Here is a 21095-nt window from a genome sequence, read left to right on the forward strand (position 1 = left end):
TCAGAGTGTGACCCTGTTGATACTCCTGGACCTCTCAGCGGCTTTCGACACCATCGACCATGGTGTCCTTCTGGATAGGCTGGCTGGGTTGGGAGTTGGGGGCACTGTTTTACGGTGGTTCCGCTCCTTCCTGGCTGACCGTGTCCAGAGGGTGGTGCTGGGGGACAGTTGCTCTGCCCCATGGCATTCATGTCATGGGGTTCCTCAGGGCTCGATACTGTCCCCCATGCTGTTTAACACCTACAAGAAACCGCTGGGAGAGGTCATCAGGAGGTTTGGGCTGAGGAGTCAGCAATATGCTGATGACACTCAGCTCTACCTCTCGTTTTCCACCAATCCAGGTGAGGCGGTTTCTGTCCTGAACTCGTGTCTGGACCTGATAATGAACTGGATGAGGGTCAATAAATTGAAACTCAATCCAGACAAGACGGAAGTGCTGTTAGTGGGTGCTTCGCCAGACAGGCTGGAGGGCCATCTCCCTGCCCTGAATGGGGTTACACTCCCCCTAAGGGACAGGGTCCGCAGCTTGGGGGTGCTCCTGGACCCCAGTCTAACACTGGAAGCCCAGGTGGACTCGGTGGCCAGGGGCGCCTTCCTCCAGCTGCGGAAACTATACCAGCTACGGCCCTACCTGGACGAGCGGAGTCTCATGACAGTTACACATGCACTGGTAACATCCCGTATAGATTACTGCAATGCGCTTTACGTGGGGCTGCCTTTGAAGACGGTCCGGCGACTGCAACTGGTTCAGAATCGAGCGGCGCGGCTGGTGAGTGGTGTGGCCGCCAGGGAACATATCAAGCCGATTCTGTACAAGTTACATTGGCTACCAGTTGCTGCCCGGGCCCAATTCAAAGTGCTTGTTTTGACATATAAAGCCCTAAACGGCTTGGGCCCTGGATACCTGAAGGACCGCCTCCTTCCATATGAGCCTACCCGGCAGTTAAGATCTAGCCAGGGGGCCCTTTTGAAAGAGCTATCCCTCAAGGAGGTAAGAGGGATGGCTTGCAGACAAAGGGCCTTTTCGGCAGCTGCCCCCAGACTATGGAATGCCCTCCCGACTGAGATTCATCTGGCGCCGACACTGATGACATTTCGGCGCCAGGTCAAAACCTTCCTGTTCCAGAAGGCTTTTAACTGAAATAATATTAACTGTGGGTCTGATGGCAATTTTATATATATTTTAATTGTATTTTAATTGTACATATCTTTATTGTATTTTAAATGCTGTAAGCCGCCCAGAGACCTTTGGGTAGTGTGGGCAGCATATAAAATAAATAAATAAATAAATAAATAAATAAATAAATAAATAAATAAATAAATAAATAAATAAATAAACAAACTGCAGCACTGGAAGGGATCCTATGGATCACTGAGTCCAGCTTCTATTAAGGAGACACAGTACGAAATCAATCTCCTAACCTCTAGCTCTGCAGCCAGATACTTAAACCACTGAGCTATCCAACAGTTATGGACCAGGACTTAAGAGGCCTGAGTTTCAATCCTGGCTCAGCTATGGGAGCTCACTGGTAGAAGGGGGTGGGACTGGAACTGTTAAAACCATTCTTTAAATATCATACTTTGAAAATCCTGCTAGGGTTGATATAAATCTATTCTGACTTGATGGCACATAATATAAAATAGGAGTAGTGTATAAGCAGCACACTTTTTTTTTAATCACCCTTCAGACAACTTTCTGAAGAGAAGAATCTCATCATAAGGGAAAGATTTCTATGACATTTCACATTTTCTCTGCAACCTACATTTAAACCCATAAGCACGTTCAAACTTGAAACCCATAAAATCGAACACAGGTTGCAGAAAAAATATGATATGTCATAGAAATTCTCCTGTACAGGAGGTTTTCTACCGAATTGGGAATGATGACATGCATAGAGAAGGGGGGCACAGACATGGATCATGGATCAGAGAGATGGGAATAGAATGTCAAATCTCATTGAGACTTTAGAAAAGAACACCTCCTGGTACAGGCAAATTCATTTCTGTGTATATCAATTGCTCTTCTAAAAAGGGAAAAATATTTAAACTATACCCAATGTGGTATAGTGGACAGAGTAATGGACTAGGACTCAGGAGACCCAGGTTTAATCCCCCAGCTTCCCTGTGGAAACTCATTGGGATCTATAAGTCAGTTCTGGCTTGACAGCACACGAGAACATTTAAACTACTATTCAGGGATTTCCTATAGGAACTTTCATTTTCAAAGCCCTCACCCAGAGCATGGGATTCCTTGAAGAACAAACCTGCCTACTTGCAGCTGAAATCAGTAAGATCCAATTCCAGCACATCAAATTACATATTAGTCAGAAGATTCCCAGCAACAGCAAGAGGGCACAACAGGTTTCCCGAAATATAATGCTGTTGCAGGTGGGGTTTGGTGCTCAGTACAGGAGGCCAACATCCATGTTTCTGGCAAAACCCTGGGCTGCCTGCACCTGCTGCTTTGCTGCAGGTGGCAATCAAAGGTTTTGCACTGATCAGCTTCCCAGACAAATCTCCTGCGAACATCTCAAGGGACACAAAAACCTCATTTTGCAGATTTTGGTTTCAGTATTGGTTTTGCTTTCACATATGGTTTTTGCCACTTGGGGCCAGCAACACCACAAGAATTCAGTTCACGTGAGACCTGATCTATAGAACAGTAATGTACGGCTGTTATTCCTCCTTCCCAGCAGGAAACAGTACTGTTAATTGAGGAGTCTCTGTAGGGCTTGGCCATTAATGTCTCAAAAACCAGGATAGTGACTCTGAAATATTAAGAGTAGCACTGTTGTTACTATGTTCGTTATTTGTTTCACAAAAAAAAGGCAGGATTTTTTCCCTTTACAAAAAATGTTAGGTTGTGCATTCATTTTCCACATGCAGAATCAAAGCATTCATAGTAATGTGAAAGAGGCACGGTTAGGGACTTCTACTCTTATAAGAGGAGCTGATGTAGCTCGGCTGCAGATCCAAGTTCAAATTCTTACTATGCTTATGAGGAGGGGGCCACTCAAGCCAGAGTGGGTGTGGCTGAAGAGGCCATGTCCCCTGCCACCTGTGTTGTATCAGCCAAACTATGCTGAGTATTTGAGACCTTGAAAACCCTAGAAGACTTGAGTGTGATCCATCATGGTCTAGATTTCCTATCCTAATATTGATTTGGTGTCACATAGTTGCTTTTATACTGCCACAAGAAGAGGTAGATTGTGATGATTAGCAAGAGAGGTAGATTGCTCAGTGGCAAATGAAACCTTAGTAACATGGACCTTTGATTACCCTGATTACCTTGGATTTTTGGAATACACACAACGCAGAGACATGGAAGCCTGTGTTGACATCACAGATGAGGAACTGTAGCTGCTTACTCCTCAACGTTTTTTCGGGGGAGGCATCATTTGGATCTGAGAAAAAAAACCTGTTATTAAAAAAAACTATAATAGGTGGTGAGCTGATGCTTGTCATTTATAATAGCAACTTAATGCCACGTCCTCTGTCAGTTTCTCCAGCTGTTGTGTGCTGTTGTCCACCATCATTAGTAGAGCAGAGGCAAGAATCAAGGACACAAAGTGAAAAGAAACCTTCGTTGTCCCCAGAATATAAACATCCATATTCTATTCTGGCCGTTACCTCAGAATTAAAGCAGGAATAGAAGGGGGGAAAGGTGGAATGGTCCAAAATATACAAATTCGGTGAGACCAATATCACATGAAGCTCATGTGCATGGGAAGAATCTTATTCAGGACAGTTAACTTCACAAATGAATGCACAGTGAAACATTTTCTTCTTGTAAAGAGACTAGGAAAAAACATGTCCATATGCAAATAATCTAGAAGAATGAACTCTGAATGGCATCCGAAGAAAGAAAAAGTACTGTAGCAATGAATTGTTTCAGATTGCCACTTAGAATGTGTCTACACTACAGAGTTACAGCAGTTTGATGCCACTCTAATTGCTATGGTTGTCCTCTATGGAATGTTATGATGTGTTGTTTGGTGAGGGACTTTGAATTCTCCACTAGAGAGCTCTTTCTCTGTGGTACAGAAAGGAAAGTTTGCATTGACCCTGCCCAGCAGCTGGAACATTAAATTGGATTTCCAGGTAAGATTTTTTCTGATACTGTGCCCAAGTTGTTCACCTAGCTTGACAGAGTGGAGGCAGACACAACCATGAGTTTTGCCCACAGGAACATTTGTGCAAATTACAGGAACTGCAGTGGGTGGTGGGTGGATGTAAAATACAGTTTCACACCTTAGCAGTAGAGATGTCTCACAGAGGCTGACAAATCCTTGAGATTGATGAATCCTGACAGACTCTTCCCATCCTGCTTATAACTTTTTTGAACTATTGCCGTCTGGCAGAAGATATAGAACAATTAAGACTCAGACCACACATTTTCTGAATAGTTTTTATCCCAGAGATATAATTGCACTTAATAATGAGCTTAAAGGCCACCAGTAGTGAATAGTTAGTTGGACTGTGTTACTTGGCCTGTGGTGTAGATGTTTGTATTTTTAGTGGGGACTTTTAGTGGGTGGGGAGTGTATGGGGAATTTTATGTGTGTGCAGGTGTCTTGTCTCTGGGTGTCTGTGAATTTCATTGTATGGGTATACTGTGTATATACTTACAATGACAATAAATAAATAATAAATAAATAAATAAATAAAAAAGATACTGTCTCACCATATTGAGATTAGTCTTGCTGAAAATTATGCCAGCGGTGAGATTTCTTTACATCCTGTATACATTTGGAGATCTCTAATTTGGACATTCTAGAAAACAAACGTACAGCTCAATTCTATGCCTGTCCAGGTAGGCATAATCTGTAATCCAGCAGTGTTCCTGCTTTTGTCTTTCCTACATCCAAAGCGCAGCTTATTTTCATGTTTGGTATTTAAAGATTGCTCTTCACCAGATCACACTTTGGTAACTTCTAGGGCTGATTGCTGGTACACTAATATATAATAGCCTGAATGTGAGCCATCATCTTATCTCCTCTCCCCACCCCTAATAGCACCAGTGTCATCAACAAACATATTCTATTTTTGGGTCTGATCTAAGGAATTATCTTCCTGATCAAGCTAGTGAGGGTCACATAGTTTTATGTTAGCAAAGAATTAAAAAAACAGTCATGTTTAAAAACAGTTTTATCACCCCCTTTGCTCTCACAGTTTAGCAATGGGACTGTTACTGATCTCAGCCATCCTTGATTGCTAATTGTTCTAATGGGAAAATGTTTGTGAAATGTTGCAAGCTATTTCAATGTAATTTTTAGAAGACACTATATAATCACTGTGTTCAATAAATGCATTAAAATTTGCAAAGCTGCCAGAATTCTCCCATCATGAGAAGTCTGCATATGTGGCAAAACAATCATTTGTCTTATTCTGAATACAAATATAGAATATAAATGGCCATGGAAATACACAATGAAAGGAAAATGTCTCATCAAGTTAATCTTTTAATTAAAAGAGCATGCAAGTGTGCAAGATGAATTAAAAATGCAGTTGTCCAAGAGGGTGATTTTCTCTCCCCCACCCGGACATGCTGTACTGATTTCTAATAGATAGATAGATAGATAGATAGATAGATAGATAGATAGATAGATAGATAGATAGATAGATAGATAGATAGATAGATAGATAGATAGATAGATAGATAGATAGATAGATATTAGAAATCAGTACAACATGTCTGGGTGGGGGAGAGAAAATCACCCACTTGGACAATTGCATTTTTAATTCATATCATTTTGGAACACATCATTTTGGAATGGGTGGCAAGAAAGTCACAAGCATGCCTTCTGAGATATATATATATCTCAGAAGGCATGCTTGTGACTTTCTTGCCACCCATTCCAAAATGATGTGGCTCTTTTAAGGGACTGTATTCTTGACTTGAATGAAGTATGGGGAGACATTTGTATATATATATTAGGAATCAGTGCAACACCTTCCACCTTCTTTCTCCCTAGCCCCCATCAGAGGTGAATAGTTTCTAAAATGGAGATTTCTCAGTCATCTTGAAAATTGGGGAAAGAAAAATCAAAGGGTTTTCAAGATCATTAAAATGTAGTCTCTTCATTTTGCCCAGTAGAAAGATGAAATATTCAGAATTCAAGGAGCTTGAAAAGGAGGGGCTTTCTTTCCCCTTTTACCCAGAAGCTGATCAAACTTTGTATAACCTTCCAAACAGAGGCAGTAATTATATTTCTTTTTCTAACTGTACTGTTTTGCTATTAGTTGTACGCAGCAGTCAAGCAGCTTGCTAATTACCATACCTAATGCAAGTGATACAAGAGACTCTGCAGGAACATAAATATTTTTGCAGGACTCTCAACTATCCCCAGAATCAAACTACATGTCTCTTTAAAAGGGTAGAACACCAGTAAGTGTTGCCAACATCAATAAGTAATCTGCCACTTCCACTCCCCCCCCTCCCCGGTAATGTAAGAGGGACTGCATCCAGGGGTAAATCTAGTTTGCATAGCACTTATTCCCTTCATCTCCATGTTGTGCCATTTGGATGACTTTGTATTCCTAAGAGGTTACTACCATATCTTAAGAGCAAAGGAAGGCTAGGAGAATTCTGAAGGTATTGGGGGGAATTCTGAGTCCTCTGGATTCATTTAGGGCTACACCAACCCTTCCAAGATTGAATAAGAACTGACTGTGCATCCATTTTCCCTCTTCCTCCTTCAAACCCTCCAGTGGGAGCTGTTTCACAGTTGGTTTTGAGGAACAGCACTTCTTCTGTTATTTATTTATTTACTTATTGTGAATTTTCTTCTCAAGGGACTTGAGGTGGAGTGTCCATGACACCTCCCCCCCCACTGCACCATTGACAAAAACATTGTAGGCCACACATGGCTCACACTGCATATGCTTCCATAGACAGGAAACAATTCTTCACACACCATTGTATAAGGTTCGTTATGCGAAATATACAATCCTGATTCAGTCTATAGTTATTTCATATTTTAAGGGACGTGATGGCGCTGTGGGCTAAACCGCAGAAGCCTTTGTGTGCTGCAGGGTCAGAAGACCAGCAGTCGTAAGATCAAATCCATGTGATGGAGTGAGCTCCCGTCGCTTTGTCCCAGCTCCTCGCCAACCTAGCAGTTCGAAAGCATGTAAATGTGAGTAGATAAATAGGTACCACCTCAGTGGGAAGATAAACAGTGTTCCGTGTATAGCCGCACTGGCCACGTGACAACGGAAACTGTCTTTGGACAAACGCTGCCTCTACGGCTTGGAAACGGGGATGAGCACTGTCCCCTAGAGCCGGACATGACTGACTAAAATTACCAAGGGGAACCTTTACCTTCACCTTTTTATTTCATATTTTGGTCATGGCTGTGGCCCAAAAATGGGAGAGAATGGCTGATTTAAGTGATGAACTTGTGGATTAGAATGATGATAGCAAATTCTTAATGGTTTCATTCCTTATTGCCCATACTGACTTTATTTTTATTGGCAGGAATGGGAAGGCATGCGTGTGACTTTCTTGCCACCCCATTCCAAAATTATGTGGCTCTTTTAAGGGACTGTATTCTTGACTTGAATGAAGTATGGGGAGCCATTTGTTGTCTGCCACATGGAAAAAATCTTGGACCACTATATTTGTTTGTTTGTTTGTTTGTTTAAAAAGGTATCAACCAGGCAGGGACAATATTGCAAACACTTATGACAAGCCAAAGACACCAGTTAAAGGAGGGGGAAGTGCAGCCCCTCTAAAACCCAAATAAAAAGGAAATACATGTCTCTAGGAAGCACGATCGTGCCAATACAAAGAGACAGAGTAACATTGCCTAGGAAGAAGAAAAATATATTTTTGAATGGCATTCCAAGCCATAGTGAAGAGGAAAAAAAAATCTGTATGGCTTTGTAGATGAAAATCTGTGTAGACTACTATGATAGCTTGCCCAGCTACAATAAAAGGATACTAATTTCACTGTCAGCAGCAATACATTCTTTCATTATTTAGATAAATGCACTTCTGTGCAGTATGTCTAACTCAATAATGCCATGAACCTAAAAAGATGAAAAAGTGGAACCTCTTCAAAAACATAAAAGTAATAAGATACAGCAGACGTAGAATTCTTGTGACTGAGGAGCTTTCGAGATGACTTCTAGCTGAAATGCCAGCAAATAGGCTGTGTGAAATCTGGGTTAAAAGTCCAGAAATTCATAAACTTGCAAATGAGAATAGCACTGGTATGCGAATTAACAGGGGAAAATGAAAAGCCTATTCTAATTATCACCTCTCTATTCTAATAGTCTCCGCCTCATTTTAATCACTCCCTATTTTTAAAATCTATCTTTTGATCATCTAAGCAATATTTTTTTGCCCTCTGATTACTTTCTTTCTCCTCTCCCTCTGCAGGCAGTCTAACAATCTCGCCAACTAATTCGCTCTGTTCCCCCCTCTACTCTTCCCATAATATATAGCATGTTTTTCCCTCTTTCATCTCCATGTACGGGTTCTTCTGTTTCTCTTCTTCCATCTAACCCTTATCTTTCATAGCCAAAGGCAAGGCTCATAGTGAAAATGTCACTTCTAATCTGCTTTTTCATTTGTAGGTCTTATTTGCTTAGTCGGCTTGCATGTTTTTTTATATATTAATATTATTTTATTTTGCAATCCGTCCACTGACACATGGGTTGTTCTCAGTTTAAGCTGCAGCACTGTCAATTGGAGCACTGCTCGCAAACAGCAAATGTGATCATTGCAATGCAAAGTGAAATCACAGCAATGCTGTAAAATAAGTAGGACAGACACTTTTTCCAAATCATCATGAGTTGTGATGATGATGATCCACTTCTGACCTTGCTCCAAATGGCACAAAGATTTCTGATTTCTGCCTCAAAAGTCTTGGGACCTCTGTGGAATCCCTTTCGTTGTCAGGAAGCTGTTGGGGGGCATGGAACAAAAGGGAGACATCTTTAATATGGGAATATCTCTGTTGCTAGGAGGACTTTATTTCTGAACAACTGCCATGATTGATTATGCCATAAGTCTTACGCAGCATCACTCACATCAATAGGATTTCAGCCATTGCTTTTTTTTGGGGGGGGGGACATGAAAAGATTTCCATAAAGAAAAATAAATGTGCCTCATAACATGAAGACAATACTAACCGGGGGAAATGACTTTCAGGGGCACCTGTGATGTTTAAATTGTTTTTTCCTTATTTCTGTGGAAGGCAATGGAACTAGGAAGCTAGTCAGTGATCCTGTAGCGTTGATGCACTTGTGAGTGAGCTGTATTTAAATTTCTAGTCTTTCTGAAATATTATATCCTCCTGACTGAACCTCTGCCAATATGGTTGCTTGCCATTAGTGAACACATAGCAAAAACCATGTCCCCCAATTCCTGTTACAATCTGACAGATGGATTTATATTTTATTCATTTGATTGATTGATTTTTTTGGGTTAATATGCATAGGGGTGTTGAGCTAGAGATTTCACTGGTAGAATCCATGTCCTAGTGCAATGAAGGGCCACTTGAAAACGAAGTATTTCCCAACAAGTAATCATTGAGTATATTTTCCTATATAGTATAAAGTTCCCCTGAGAAATGGGAAGAAAAAGGCTATTTCAGAATTTTCAGGCCATTATCCCAGGCCTTTACTTTGATCATCTATCATCTTCACAGTGTCTGAACTATTTGTCTGCTGATTTTCTTCTCTGTGGTAGCACCCACTACACAATGTGGTGAATTATCAGCAGCAGCATCATTCAACTTGTAAGTCACTGTTGCCTACGAGATGGTGCTCAAAGCTGTTCAGTGACAAGGAAGCAACAAATAGCAAAACATATCAGCACATCAAAATGTTTCAGGAACAAACGGCACAATCAATACTTTACTAATTAACCCAATCACTACTGTAACAGTGAACTTAGCTGGTAAATGAGAATATACATTTTAACTAAAAAGAGCCACTGAAAAAGAGAGAGTCTACTTCTTGCTCCCCACACGATAGCATTTCATTAGTCATAGAATTCTGACTGTCTCTGGAAGACATCTTCCACATCATCAGCTATGCTACTCTTCTCAAAAGAAATACCAGGAATTTACCTTGACCTTCTGTATGCACCAAAATTTGCACCCCATTACTTATTCATGGTCACTCCACCTATGGTTCATGTAGCCAAACAAATGCTACCATCATGTTAGACAGCACCACTCTGAAACGTCCATGTGAATGAGTGTGAAGGGTCACTGTATCATGTCCTAGATGTAGAATGGGGACAACCATACATTTAGAGCATGATAGATCAACATGCATATCACAGTTCTTCATTCAAAAATATACAGTACAGTGGTGCCTCGCTTAACGATTGCCTTGTTTAGCGATGAATTCACATAACGATGTGTTTTTTAGAAAATAATACGCACCATATAACGATGTTTCCTATGGGCGATTTTCGCTTAGCGAAGTTTGGGACCATACTTTGCATAACGAATGCGATTTTAGGTCCCCTGCTTCACTTAACAATGTTTCTTTTTTCAATTTAAAAAGTGTCTTAGAAGGGTCAAAAATGGTTCTAAATGCTTGGATTCGTTAGAGGACCCCCTAAGTCATGTGCAAACCTGATTTGGCTTTGATCTGACTTTTCGTTAATTTATGGTGAATTTTTTTTTCGGCCCATAGGAACCTATGGACCTGTCAAAATCTGACAGCTCCATGCTTTCCTATGGGGGAGGAAACAATTCACCATAAATTAACGAAAGTTCAGATCAAAGCCATATCAGGTTTGCACACGACTTAGGGGGTCTGACAGCTCCATGCTTTCCTATGGGGGAGAAAACAATTCACCATAAATTAACGAAAGTTCAGATCAAAGCCAAATCAGGTTTGCACACGACTTAGGGGGTCCTCTAACGAATCCAAGCATTTAGAACAGTTGCTGAGTCTTCGTTAATTTATTGTGATTTTTTTCTTCCCCCATAGGAAACAATGGAGCTTCAGATTTTGACAGCTGTCAAAAGTTGGGGGGAAAAAATTCACCATAAATTAACGAAAAGTCAGATCAAAGCCAAATTAACTTTTGCATCCGTTTTAGAGGGTGCAGAAGCTAATCCAAGCATTTAAAACCATTTTTGACCCTTTTATGACACACTTAATTTTGCAAAAATTGACTTCGCAAAGCCATTGAAATGTATTGAGTCGGCTTCAATACATTCCAATGGAGGAAACATTGTATCATTTAACGATGTTTCCTATGGGTTTTTTTGCTTAAGGACGGCAATCTGTGCCTATTGGAACGGATTAACCAGTTTCCAATGCATTCCTATGGAAAATGGTGTTTCGCATAACAATGTTTCACATTACGTTTTTTTTTTTGGAACCATTTAAAATCATTATGCGAGGCACCACTGTACTCTTCTATTCAACTATTTGATAACATTTCTCACAGAAAAATGCAATAGCATCCTTTAAATGAATGTGTTCATATCCTATTGCTAGTCCCAACTTCAGTAGAACCATTGGCATTGATCTGCCTTTTAACAATTAATCCAGTGAATCTACTCTTAGTTGGGACCACCAGCAGGCTACTGGTGAGTATCAATGTAAAACTGACAAGATGGCGTAATACAAATCCCTTTTGCTTTTTACTCTCTTTTTTTGCAAGAAATGTAATAGGCTATCACATGAGATTTATGAAATTATAATCACTCAAAAGAAACTGCTCATCATGATACATCGATGCTTTTACTGCTGTTGAATAAAGACTAATGTTTTAATGCCAATGAAATAATCCATCCATAATTCATTCTCGCACCACATATCTGTAGTTCTTGTCATTAGTCTTATTCAAGTAAGGCGATCATTAAAGATGGGGCAAATTGCTCAAAAATGATTTGAATGCAGATTAACAAGGTTGATGCTGGCAAGTTCAAATCCCTTTTTTTTAAAAAAAAAATATTTGACACATTAGAATGTTATATTGTAATGCAGGGATGGGTAACTTGTAACATAGCTGTTCCTGGCCCAGCTGCTCCTGGACTGCAACTCCCATTGGTCCTAGCCAGCCTAGCCATGATGGATGATGGGAGTTGCAGTGCAAGAATATCTAAAGGGCCACAAGTGCCCATCCTTGAGACAGTATATATTCCATTTTGAACTCGGATAAAACAACCACAGTTAATTTTGATTAGGGGTTACAGTGACCTGATTTATTCTAAAAAAACCCTTGGAAATTATTAGTGTCATCTTATTCCTCCTGTGATCCTTGATAAGTGTAAGTGAATTATGAAGCAAAAATAAATCAGGCTAAGAACACTCTAAACTATTTATATTATTCTTTCACATTAGAACTGTACCATTGCAACTGCAAAAATACCTATAGCAAAATATCCAGGATTAATCTGCTACAATGACCACCATCAGGGCCTCGGGCTTTTATGAAACATTGGGTGGTGTCTCACTTACCTATAGGAGACCAAGTAATTTAAAATGGCTCCAGCCACCCAGCTGGTCAAGTCACACCTTCTCAGTCTCACCACCATTCTGAACTTATTGGTCACTGTGGCGCTTGACCTTGTTGCCCCATTTATTTGTCCCTCACACAGGCTCATGTCCTTTTCTCTTCTAGCTGCCACCTGGTGTTATCCTCCTAATACCAATTATGTATGTTATACATGTGTGCTGAAAAAGCTAAGGTTTATTGAACTTAGGAATCAGAGGTTTAATTAACAAATATTCTTTTATTGTCAAGTAAATCATAAAGGTAAATCACGTGTGAACTGTATCAGGTATTAACAAGGATTTGATTATGTATTGGGTTGCAAGTACTTTTATTCCGAACTACTATATACTTTTAATCAATATCTATCTTATAGTACTTATAATTTCATTCCTCCTGGTTCAATATATATTAACCTTCTCAAATCACTCTCCTAACTCTCTCAGTTCAATTCCTGATGGCAATTTTTAGACTGTATTTTGTATTTTTATTGTTTTATCTTTTATTGTATTTTAATTGTTTTACAATTGTGAGCCGCCCGGAGACCTTTGGGTAGAGTGGGTGGCATATAAGTTGAATCAATCAATCAATCAATCAATCAATCAATCAATCAATCAATCAATCAATCAATCAATCAATCAATCAATCAATCAATCTCCTCTTCTCTCTCCTAAACCCTAACTGCTATTCCACATCCCCAACTGTCTCCTAACTGTCTGTCTCTTCAACTCCCCTCCTGGTTCTGCCCCTCCTATCTTCTCATTGGCTCTTCCCCTTGAGCTTCCAGTGATGGACAGGCGTGCCGTGGGGGTTCCACTACAGTCACGAAGTAAGCTTAGTCCTTGATGTACTGCTTTGCTCCTCCCCCTAATTCTTTTGGATATTTGGATTTTTTTGGGGGGGTGGACTTATTTATTTTATTTATTTTATTTATTTTATTTATTTCATTTATACCCCGCCTATCTAGTCAATTGTGACCAATCTAGGCGGCTTACAACACACACACTTGTCCAAACATTGTGGTTCTCCTGAGTTCTTTGATACCTCTTGTTTCTCTCTCTCTCTCTCTCTTTCTCTCTCTCTCTCTCTCTCTCTCTCTATCTATCTATCTATCTGTCTGTCTGTCTGTCTCTGTGTGTGTCTATGTATGTGTACACACACACACACACACACACACACACACACACACACACTACACACACACACACACACACACACACACACACACACACACACACACACACACACACACACACCTTGTTTTCACTGCATAAGAATCCCAGGGATGAGGACTCAAGTCACAGGACTCGCTGTCAAGTCGGGCATAAGTCGCACTGGTGACTTAACTTGGACTTGACTCAGGGTTACTTTTTAATGACTCACACTCAACCCGTGGCTCAGAACTAACCCACCCTCCCTTTTTTTCTGGGTAAAGAGCTTATTTTTAATAGGGACTTAGGGTTGGGACTTGGGACTTGATACCAAAGACTCAGACTTGGTACCTGGTACCAAAGACCTGGACTCGGGACTCAAACCCAAAGACTTGTCAACGTCCCTGAAGAGTCCATATCTGAAGAATGAGTGCAGTGTTTTCTGAAGCCTTTTGTCTCCTCCTGCACAGCTCCATCTTTCTATTCATGAACAGCATTCAGCAGTCCAACCAGCCAGGCTCTAATCAACCATAGTTTCCCATACTGTCAAAACATAGAAATTAATTTCAGCAAGGAACAATCCAAGGTCTTATATTGTGACTTTACACTGGTTTCAATTACTAGCTTTTTCTGAAGCTATAAACAGAGTTTTCCACTTAGGATGAAACTTGGAAACTAAGATTAATCAGACAATTTCAATGAGTTTAGTCTCTCTTGGACTATGACTCCCAGAATCCTATAGCCACCATGGCTAATGCTATCTTTTCCAAAAAGGCTCTGTTGCTTAAAGATAGTAGGCATCCTTCAGTCTCAAGAGACTATGGTATCGTGCTCTGTATGGAGGTCTTGGAACAGTGTCTTGTGTGGCTGAGAAGGCCAATTCGAGAGTGACAATCCCTTCGACACTGGAGACAAATCCAATTTGTCCCCTGTCCAGCTCCCTGGTTTTGCTTGTTTCGGGACTGCCTCTTTGCCTCGGTCTGCTGTACAAGTGTCTCTTCAAATTGGGAGAGGCCATGATGCACCGCCTGCCTCCAGGCTGAACGATCAGACGTCAAGGTTTCCCATCTGTTGAGGTCCATTCCTAAGGCCTTCAGATCCCGCTTGCAGATGTCCTTGTAACGCAGCTGTGGTCTCCCTCGGGGGCGGCTTCCCTGCACTAATTCTCCATACAGGAGATCTTTTGGAATCCGACCATCAGCCATTCTCACGACGTGCCCAAGCCAACGTAGACGGCGCTGTTTCAATATTGTATACATGCTGAAAATTCCAGCTCGTTCTAGGACTACTCTATTTGGAACTTTGTCCTGCCAGGTGATACCAAAAATGCGTCGGAGACAACGCATATGGAAGGTGTTCAGCTTCCTCTCCTGCCGTGCACAAAGGGTCCAGGACTCACTGCAGTATAGGAGTGTGCTCAGGACACAGGCTCTATAGACCTGGATTTTGGTGTATGCTGTCAACTTCTTGTTAAGCCATACTCTCTTTGTGAGTCTAGAGAACATGGTAGCTGCTTTCCCAATGCGTTTATCCAGCTCGACATCTAGGGAGAGAGTGTCAGAGATTGTTGAGCCAAGGTACACAAATTCATGAACAACCTCCAGTTCTTGCATGGAGATAGTAATAGAGGGAGGTGAGTCCACGCCCTGGCACATGACTTGTGTTTTCTTCAGGCTGATAGTTAGTCCAAAGTCTTGGCAGGCCTTGCTAAAATGATTTATGAGTTGTTGGAGGTCTTCAGCAGAGTGGGCAACAATGGCTGCATCATCAGCAAAGAGGAAGTCCCGCATACATTTCATTTGGACTTTGGTCTTCGCTCTCAATCTAGTGAGATTAAAAAGCTTTCCATCTGATCTAGTCCGGAGATAGACACCTTCTGTTGCAGTTCCAAAGGCCTGCTTCAGCATGACAGCAAAGAAGATCCCAAACAGGGTTGGCGCAAGGACACAGCCTTGTTTTACTCCGCTTCGGATGTCAAAGGGATCTGATGTTGAGCCATCAAAAACTACAGTGCCCTTCATTTCCTCATGAAAGGACCTGATGATATTAAGGAGTTGAGGTGGACATCCAATCTTGGGAAGTATTTTAAAAAGTCCGTCCCTGCTAACCAAGTCAAAGGCCTTTGTGAGATCTATGAAGGCCACAAAGAGTGGCTGTTGTTGTTCCCTGCATTTCTCCTGCAGCTGTCGGAGGGAGAATACCATGTCAGTGGTGGATCTGTTAGCTCGAAAACCACACTGTGATTCTGGATACACTCTGTCTGCAAGCACCTGAAGTCTCTTCAGCACAACACGGGCCAGCAGCTTCCCTACAACGCTGAGAAGAGAGATACCACGGTAGTTATTGCAGTTGCCCCTGTCGCCTTTGTTCTTATACAATGTGACAATGTTTGCGTCCTTCATGTCCTGTGGTACTCCACCTTCTCTCCAGCAAAGAGAAAAGAGTTCATACAGCTCAGTGGTGATGATCTCTTTACAACACTTCAAAACTTCAACGGGGATGTTGTCCTTTCCAGGTGCCTTGCCAGAGGCAAGGGAATCCAAGGCTGCTTTTATTTCTGCTAAAGTTGGTTCACTGTCCAGCTCTTCCAAGAGAGGCAGGCACTCAATGTTATTTAGTGCCTCTTCCGTTACTACATTCTCTTTAGAATATAGCTCAGAGTAGTGCTGTACCCAGCGTTCCATCTGCTGTGCTCGATCCTGGATGATCACGCCTGTAGTAGACTTCAAGGGAGCAGATTTCTTCTGTATTGGACCTAAAGCCTGCTTGATACCATCATACATTCCCTTGATGTTACCTGTGTCCGCTGCTATCTGTATCTGAGAGCAGAGCTGAAGCCAATAATCATTGGAACATCTCCTGGCAGTCTGTTGGACTTGGCTACGAGCAGCTCGAAGAGCCTGCAAGTTGTACTCACTAGGACAGGCTTTGTATGCTGCTAGAGCTCTCCTCTTATCCTCGATGGCTGGAATCAGCTCCTCTGAATGGGCTTCGAACCAGTCAGCCGTCTTTTTGGTCTTCTTGCCAAATGTGGACAAGGCAGTGTTATAAACAGCGTTCTTGAAGTGTTCCCATCGTTCAGGTGCATTCGCATCAGCCGGGCCTGGAAGGGTTTCCTGAAGCGCTTGGGCAAATTCCTCCACTTTTCTTTGATTGCGAATCTTGTTGATATCTATACGTGGTTTTCCTTCCTTTTTAGTGTGATACAATCTCTTTGTTTGCAGTTTTATTCTGCTACACACCAGGGAATGATCAGTGTCACAATCAGCACTCTGGTAACTGCGTGTGATCGTAACAGTAGATAAGCTAGAACGTCTAGTGAGGATCAAATCAAGCTGATGCCAATGCTTCGATCTTGGATGTCTCCAGGAAACTTTGTGTTGAGGCTTTGTATTAAAGAATGTGTTGGTGACACAAAGACCATAATAACAGCAAAACTCCAGCAAACGTTGGCCATTTTCATTCATCTTCCCAATGCCAAAACGGCCTAGACAGGTGGGCCAAGAGTTGTGATCAGCACCGACTCTAGCATTAAAGTCTCCGAGAATGAACAGCGGCTCTCTCTCAGGGACGTTTTTGATAGTAGCTGCCAAATCGTCATAGAATTTGTCTTTGACTTCTGTTGTGGATGACAGTGTTGGTGCATATGCACTGATGAGGGTGACCAGTCCCGCTGATGAGTGGAGCTGCAGAGACAGGATTCTTTCACTCCCCACAGTAGGTGGAACAATGGATCTCAGCAGAGTATTTCTGACCGCAAAGCCAACACCATATTCCCTGGTCTGGTTCAATGGTTTTCCCTGCCAGAAGAATGAGAAGTTTTTTTCTTTGACAGATCCCATGTCTGGCAATCTCGTCTCTTGCAGGGCAACAATGTCCATCCGCAGTCTACTCAGTTCAATGTCGATAACAGCTGTCTTGCGCACGTCGTCTATTTCCTGCAGGTTGTCAGAAAAGCCAGGGGTCATTGTCCGAACATTCCAGGTTCCCAACTTTAGGGCAGATGTTTTCTTTTGATTGTTGCGTGGTGCATGGTTATTGATCTGTTTTTCGGCTCTCTGACCATCAGAAGTAGTCCCTGGCATCATGCTCTGTGCCAATCGAGCAAAACGTATAACCAGTAACTGCTAGTTCCTGTGTTATTTCGACACTGTATGCAAAGCTGGAGTGTCCTCTCCAGAGCACGAAGCCTGGGTAGAATAATATGGAGGATAGGCTGTTACCCAAGCAGAAAATCCCCCCTCTCCACGTCACTGAAATAGTCCAATGGAGAGGCAAGAGCCAATACAACTGGTTCCAGCGACGTCGCAGGAGTTGGCAGAACAACACGAACTGTCTACGGGACTCCGGCTCCGGATTTTGCCTCGAGGTTATTGCTTAAAGATAATTGATATATAAAAGGTAAAGGTTCCCCTTGACAATTTTTGTCCAGTCGTGTTCGACTCTAGGGGGCGGTGCTCATCCCCATTTCCAAGCCATAGAGCCAGCATTTGTCCGAAGACAATCTTCCGTGGTCACATGGCCAGTGCGACTTAGACACGGAACGCTGTTACCTTCGCACCGAAGTGGTCCCTATTTACCAAAGAACACGGCCAAAGAGCCCGAAAAACCCACAACAACCATCTATTCACAATGTGACAGTTTTATGTTTCACAATGAGACTTTGCCCAGGATATGCCATCTCCATTTTGTTAGCTCTAGACTGGGCAATTAATGGAGGGTACCCAGAATCTTTATTCTAAGTGCCACCTCAGTAGGCTTTACTAAGGTATGAGCTTCCATAGTAATATAAAATAGCAAATAAAGCTAAAACATATAAAGATCAATCTCAGATTAAACCTAAATTCATTTCCTCACTACGTATTGGAATATGAAGCAAGAACTAATCAATTTTAGAAGTCAGAGACACTATCATAACTTAGTGTTTAGTCGTTTAGTCGTGTCCGACTCTTCGTGACCCCATGGACCAGAGCACGCCAGGCCCTCCTGTCTTCTACTGCCTCCCGGAGTTGTGTCAAATTCATGTTGGTTGCTTCGCAGACACTGTCTAGCCATCTCATCCTCGGTCGTCCCCTTCTCCTCTTGCCATCACACTTTCCCAACATCAGGGTCTTTTCCAGGGAGTCTTTTCTTCTCATGAGATGGCCAAAGTACTGGAGCCTCAGCTTCAGGATCTGTCCTTCAAGTGAGCATTCAGGGTTGATTTCCTTTAGAACTGATAGGTTTGTTCTCCTTGCAGTCCAGGGGATTCTCAAGAGCCTCCTCCAGCACCACAATTCAAAGGCATCAATTCTTCGGCGGTCTGCTTTCTTTATGGTCCAGCTCTCACTTCCATACATCACGACAGGAAAAACCATAGCTTTGACTATTCGGACTTTTGTTGGCAAGGTGATGTCTCTGCTTTTCAAGATGCTGTCAAGATTTGTCATCGCTTTCCTCCCAAGAAGAAGGCGCCTTTTAATTTCAGGGCTGCTGTCTCCATCTGCAGTGATCATGGAGCCCAAGAAAGTAAAATCTGTCACTGCCTCCATATCTTCCCCTTCTATTTCCCAGGAGGTGATGGGACCAGTGGCCATGATCTTAGTTTTTTTGATGTTGAGTTTCAGACCGTTTTTTGCACTCTCCTCTTTCACTCTCATTACAAGGTTCTTTAATTCCTCCTCACTTTCTGCCATCAGAGTGGTATCATCTGCATATCGGAGGTTGTTGATATTTCTTCCGGCAATCTTAATTCCAGTTTGGGATTCCTCCAGTCCAGCCTTCCGCATGATGTATTCTGCATACAAGTTAAATAAGCTGGGGGACAATATACAGCCTTGCCGTACTCCTTTCCCAATTTTGAACCACTCAGTTGTTCCATGACCAGTTCTAACTGTTGCTTCCTGTCCCACATATAGGTTTCTCAGGAGACAGATAAAGTGGTCAGGCACTCCCATTTCTTTAAGAACTTGCCATAGTTTGCTGTGGTCCACACAGTCAAAGGCTTTTGCATAGTCAATGAAGCAGAAGTAGATATTTTTCTGGAACTCTCTGGCTTTCTCCATAATCCAGCGCAAGTTAGCAATTTGGTCTCGAGTTCCTCTGCCTCTTCGGAATCCAGCTTGTACTTCTGGGAGTTCTCGGTCCACATACTGCTGAAGCCTACCTTGTAGGATTTTGAGCATAACCTTGCTAGCGTGCGAAATGAGTGCAATTGTACGGTAGTTGGAGCATTCTTTGGCACTGCCTTTCTTTGGGATTGGGATGTAGACTGATCTTTTCCAATCCTCTGGCCACTGTTGAGTTTTCCAAACTTGCTGGCATATTGAATGTAGCACCTTAACAGCATCATCTTTCAAGATTTTAAATAGTTCAACTGGAATGCCATCACCTCCACTGGCCTTGTTGTTAGCCAGGCTTTCTAAGGCCCACTTGACTTCGCTCTCCAGGATGTCTGGCTCAAGGTCAGCAACTACATTGTCTGGGTTGTCCGGGATATCCAAATCTTTCTGATATAATTCCTCTGTGTATTCTTGCCACCTCTTCTTGACGTCTTCTGCTTCTGTTAGGTCCCTTCCATTTTTGTCTTTTATCATGTTCATCTTTGCGCAAAATGTTCCTCTAATATCTCCAATTTTCCTGAACAGATCTCTGGTCTTTCCTTTTCTGTTATCTTCCTCTATTTCTTTGCATTGTTCATTTAAGAAGGCACTCTTGTCTCTCCTTGCTATTCTTTGGAAGTCTGCATTCAAGTTTCTGTAACTTTCCCTATCTCCCTTGCATTTTGCTTCCCTTCTCCTCTCTGCTATTTCTAAGGCCTCGTTGGACAGCCACTTTGCTTTCTTGCATTTCCTTTTCTTTGGGATGGTTTTCATTGCTGCCTCCTGGACAATGTTACGAGCCTCTATCCAAAGTTCTTCAGGCACTCTGTCCACCAAATCTAGTTCCTTAAATCTGTTCTTTACTTCCACTGTGTATTCATAAGGGATTTGGTTTAGATTATACCTGAGTGGCCCAGTGGTTTTTCCTAATCTCTTCAGTCTAAGCTTGAATTTTGCTATGAGAAGCTGATGATCAGAACCGCAGTCAGCTCCAGGTCTTGTTTTTGCTGACTGTATAGAGCTTCTCCATCTTTGGCTGCAGAGAATATAATCAATCTGATTTCGATATTGCCCATCTGGTGATTTCCATGTATAGAGTCGCCTCTTGTGTTGTTGGAAAAGAGTGTTTGTGATGACCAGCTTATTCTCTTGACAAAACCCTATTAGCCTTTGTCCTGCTTCGTTCTGAACTCCAAGGCCAAACTTCCCTGTTGTTCCTTTTATCTCTTGGCTCCCTACTTTAGCATTCCAGTCCCCTAGAATGAGAAGAACATCTTTCTTTGGTGTCAGTTCTAGAAGGTGTTGTAAATCTTCATAGAATTGTTCAATTTCAGTCTCCTCAGCAATGCTGGTTGGTGCATAAACTTGTATTATTGTGATGTTGAATGG

At 42.0% G+C, this 21095-nt stretch overlaps 1 long non-coding RNA gene across 2 annotated transcripts in view; it reads left to right on the forward strand.

Annotated features, from left to right (window-relative positions):
- Nucleotides 1–21095, forward strand: part of LOC110069772 (uncharacterized) — a 108204-nt gene that overhangs the window by 42794 nt on the left and 44315 nt on the right. The window lies entirely within an intron of this gene.

This window comes from Pogona vitticeps, chromosome 1 (assembly GCF_051106095.1).
Source record: "Pogona vitticeps strain Pit_001003342236 chromosome 1, PviZW2.1, whole genome shotgun sequence".
Classification (NCBI taxonomy): Eukaryota; Metazoa; Chordata; class Lepidosauria; order Squamata; family Agamidae; genus Pogona; species Pogona vitticeps.